The sequence below is a fragment of the Zootermopsis nevadensis genome, unplaced genomic scaffold (assembly GCF_977971745.1).
Source record: "Zootermopsis nevadensis isolate Lab colony 2312 unplaced genomic scaffold, Znev_1.0 Znev_ptg000007l, whole genome shotgun sequence".
NCBI classification, from domain to species: Eukaryota; Metazoa; Arthropoda; class Insecta; order Blattodea; family Termopsidae; genus Zootermopsis; species Zootermopsis nevadensis.
Genome location: NW_028259139.1, coordinates 21,632,883 through 21,637,778, shown reverse-complemented (window position 1 = coordinate 21,637,778; position 4,896 = coordinate 21,632,883). Strand labels below are relative to the sequence as shown.

Here is a 4,896-nt window from a genome sequence, read left to right as displayed (position 1 = left end):
ATACGAGACACCATTGAGAGGGCCCCAACACGACACTACACAATGTTAAGGTTATTTGTGATAACAATCGGACATTACGACTGAGTCCGAGAAATTATACGGAACGAGTTTCAACAAACAAGTATTATCACTCATTAAACACACGTGTAGCCTTCGAAACAATTGGAAATGCTTTACGTCCATTCGAGGCAAAACAATATTTTAACATAAATTACCACAAAATTAACTACATTTTTGACAGCGGAAACAATTAAACGATATGTCGTATACAATCAGAGATTGATGGAGCTCATTGTTCCTCGTTGTGCTGATAACAAAACCTTGCTCTCAGTAAATAAGGTGGCCTCCTTCGATAAATTTGTGAATATAAAGCGAGCGATCGAACCACCAACAACCACCAGAACGTCTGTTGCATCTCACACAAGAGGTAAGGTAATATTTTTCTTTGTAAAGTAACATTGACATTTACACGAAAATAAACTAATTTTACGCTCCGTAATTCAGTAGCAAAGACGACTCCACCACATTCATAGGAAACGTTTGTATACAAATCTAAACGCGACATTGATGCAAAAGAAAATCTCACAAACTGGTTTCATTTTTAACGTGCCAAAACACCATCACAATTTGTCTTCTCCGACTTGTTTCATTCAATCTCACAAATATCTGAGCGCTCACTCAGGATGCTTCTGATATAAATGGCGCCAGGTTAGGGCTCTGTTCTACACACAAGAACAACTACAAAGAGTTGTACAACCACGGGTCCTTGGATATTCCATCTGTAAGTTACGGTCCATTTTATTTTGGCAGAAGAACGGACAGATAACAAAGCAGAGAGATAATGCACTCTGGTAGCCAGAGCAGGAACTACGAATTTCGAAATTGTTTACGATGTTTAGACATGTATTCAATGTTACTCTTGTCGACCATTGATACGCTTTCTTCTAATATTTACAGTGGTTATTATGATACCATTTGTGCCTACTGATGAAAGTGGACAATTTGTCGAAGTTCTGATGTATGTTAAGATTATTTGGTTTTCTTGACCGTGGGTGGGTCAGATCAGGTTAGGACAACGCAGACTACGTAAGGTTAGTTTGAGTTAGGTTAAGTCAGGTTACTTTTGTTTAGATTAGATCATATTAAGACATGTTGAGTCATATTACTTCAGTCTATTTCTTCATTTTATGTTGAGAAAGTGTAGGTTATGGAAAATACCAAATTTGAATTTAGTATCTTGCGTTTGAAATAGTTAAATTCTGAATTAAATTTTGATTTTAAATTGTCCAAGAATTTTGGGTATTTTTAACTCGTGGAAGTTTTAAAATTTTGATAATTTCTAAATTTTTTTGTGTTTCAGTTTCGATTAAACTGAATTTTTGAAAATTTCAAATCTTGAAACATTGAAAATTACAAAATTATGAGACTTCTCAAATGTTGGAAAATTCTGGGATGTCTAAAATATTAATTTTAAACATTTTACACCTTTTAGTCTTAAGGAATTTCAATTTTAAAATAGTGATTGTTTGAATTTTGAAAAATTTGAAGTTGAAATTTTGATACTGATTTTCAGATTTTAGATATTCCATTTAAAATGTGGTTTCCTTAAATTTACTTCGGCCTCACGTTTGTGTTTGTTTAGTCATGATAAACTAAGTGAGGAGAGAACGGATTATTTAAAGTTGGTTTACTCTTGACGGTGGGATATTTGAGCGGTCGAAACGAAGGACCCGGAGAGAAAGCCTGGTTCAGTGCCATCCTGCCGGATACTGACCGCCTGAGCCATGGCACGGCCCATTAGATACATACGTATCACAATGTGCAATCTATTCCTTTGTTTCAGGTCTCTCTTTCACAGTTTCGAAGATACAGAAATGAAGACTTTCGTATGCTTTGTCCTTCTGTGCTGCATTATGGTGATAATGCAGGTAAGCAGAGCCTTTAATCTACAAAATATCCTCCAAAAACCAGCAATTTCTGCCCACCGTTCAGAGATTAGCGTTCAAAAATATGTGCTTTCATTATGAAATTTCTTCCTGATTCACATGTCCATTGTTTCTTTACAATCCATGTAGCATGGCCACCAATTAAACCTGTTCAGTTCTACAAACTTCATTTGGTAATACAGGGCTAGTCTAAATGATGTTCCCGATTTGGAACACATGTTACTCACGTTTAATGAAATTCAGATGCACAAAATTAGAACCGATGGAAAGAGAAACTCTTCATGTTTATGTTGGTATATTTCGCGGCCGCGTAGTAACACTGTTCGCCGTCAGAGGCGATATGAGTAAAAATGGCTGCCATCGAAGACAGGAGCCTTCTGTATCCTGGATTTTCACGTTCACCGGTCTGTTATTTGTGTGCAACGGAATTTCCGAACCAAGTTTGCGGCAGATCCACCCAGTGGGCATACAATTCGTAAGTGGTATTCCGAATTTAAGAAAAGGGGCCGAATCTGTAAGAGAAAGTCAACCGGCCGCCCGTCAGTAAGCAAGGAAACAGTTGAACGGGTCCGTGCAAGTTTCACACGCAGCCCGCATAAATCCAGTGGGGCTCACATTGTACACCTGTAATGTATTGAAACAAAACTTGGAGAGTTTCTCTTTCCATCGGTACCAATTTTGTGCATCTGAATTTCATTAAACGTGTGTAGAATGTCTTTCAAATCGAGAACATCATTTAGACTAGCCCTGTATAAGAATACCAAATGAATATGGAGTCTATCAACTCCCCTATTACGTGGGTCTGTCATCATTATATGACGCCCAGAAATGACTTTCGATAAATGTCTAATGTGAAATGTGTTACATTCCAAATGCAAATTGGTGAGATGTTCTGAACATTCGACGTGATTGTTTCAGGAGCAGTGCAGCGCTTCCAAGAAAAGAATCAGTAAGTAATGTGTACAACTGCCTTCTATTGTAGCCCTGAAGAACGGTATAAGTCTAAATAATTCTACTACAGAGTGAGAGAGCTTGCCTCAAAGGCAGGCATGAAAACTCTGGGCTAACGGGGGCATGCGGTCTTCTTGTGTGTTTTGCGTTTTACGATTCAGATCTCAAATGTTCACTACATTACGTAATTTGTCAAATACTTGTTTAATACGTGCTTGTGCGTCATCATTCTTATCTTAATTAAAGTAAAATTTGCATTTTCATTAAATTCAATTTGTTTGTACTTGTGGGATAACAGTGCACACAAATTATATATTCTTTTTAACATAGGTACCAACGATTATGTCCGCCCATGAAATGGCTTCGAAAACGTCGTCTCTACTTCTTAGCTTATCCTAGAACCAACTGAAGAGCAGTCGTCTGCTGATGAAGAAAGTCCGTTATTTTAAATAAGCCTAGTGTTCATACCATTCAAACAAAAGTTAACAAATGGATCTTCGCTAGATCAATCCAATCCAACCCACATCATCAGAACACGATGTTCAAGGAAGTTATTGGCCTTTACACTAACGCATTGACGCTCAGAGCAATTTGGTGTTTTGGCGAAATGAAGCAACGGAAACGTCCAAACGATAAATGTAATTAAATCTCAAGGTCTTCTAAACACTGACACACATTTTCATGAGTGGTATCCTGACATTTATGTTGTGCTAAACCTCGGAAGACACCTGGTGGCGATCACTGAAATTACTCCTTCGGCAAAAATGGATTTCCACTGTTTGGCTCGTTGCGTCACTGGCAACGCCATCCATTCTGATAAATGCATGCACACATCTGGCTCCAGTCCTTCAGGTCTTCATTCAGAACTAGCTTAAAGAGGGGAGATGGCGTCTTCTGGATTGTTGCTCCTTGCGGTATGTTAGAGGTATTCCAACGTTTCAGAGGTACTTGCTGCCTCCATCTTTAGCGCGATGAGTCGTCACAGCAAGAACCTCTGAAACGTTTGAAATTTCCACCAAAATACACGGGCAACCCAGACACCGGCCATTTTTGGACTCACGGTCGTGAGAACCTCAAATCCTACTTAAAGTAGAAACGTCAAAATCAATCAAAGTTAATAAAATATCCCTTCAATGCATACGATTATTAGCAACTTTCAAAATTATTGGCAGTGGCAAGAGAAACTGGTCGACACAAAACGCACTCACCTTCCCGTTACCCTCGTCTCAATATGAAAGTAACCTTAGCCCTGCTTAGCCCAACTTAAGCTAGCCTAAAATAACGTAACCTAAATTAACTTGTATCATTTTAAAAAAATTAGCCTCAATGTAAATTTTCTATTTGTCCACAGTACTTGATGAACCCTATGACTGTCTGGAAGACGATCGTCCAAGGTTCGGGGATTGCGACGAAGCCTGTGTCAAGAACAAATATACTGTAGGTCACTGCATCAAAAAAAAATGTGTTTGTAATTTATATAAATGAAGCGTCGGTGTGAAATTATAACAATTTGTTAACCGAATTCTGTGATGTTAATTTGTGCAGGATGAAAAATAAAAGCACGAACACGAATAAAAATAAACTAATTGTTTCGCATGGATCGACTGTCAACATCTACACTACCTACCATTTGCCAAGTTTAAATTTTCTGGATTTCCTTGGTCCCAAGTTTTACCTACGGAACCGTCTTCTCGTTTTCTCACTAGACGGCGTAACTTTGTAAATAATAAAGCGACATGCATATTCCACACAGACCGTACGCGTTGGTTGAGGCAATGAATTTCGTTTCCTTCTTCGGGACGTAAAAATTTAGAAATTTGACTTGGACGTCGCTTCAAATTTCACCTTCATGTACGCCTAAATCTTCACTTGCCAAACAGGCCTTGGACCAAGTAAACCAACCACGAAGGTGAGGGCGGAGTCCACCACAAGAGTAGAATATCGCCTCTAGAAAGTTTAGCCATTTCTCCGCATGAAATAATTTCCTGGAATTGTTAAA

The 4,896-nt window shown here is 38.4% G+C and overlaps 1 long non-coding RNA gene across 1 annotated transcript; it reads left to right on the top strand.

Annotated features, from left to right (window-relative positions):
* Positions 1–292: 292 nt before the first annotated feature.
* LOC110836119 (uncharacterized) lies at positions 293–4,495 on the top strand. Its single transcript, XR_015534023.1, has 4 exons — positions 293–427; positions 1,844–1,928; positions 2,865–2,895; positions 4,249–4,495. It is a non-coding gene; the product is annotated as an uncharacterized LOC110836119 (long non-coding RNA).
* Positions 4,496–4,896: the final 401 nt, after the last annotated feature.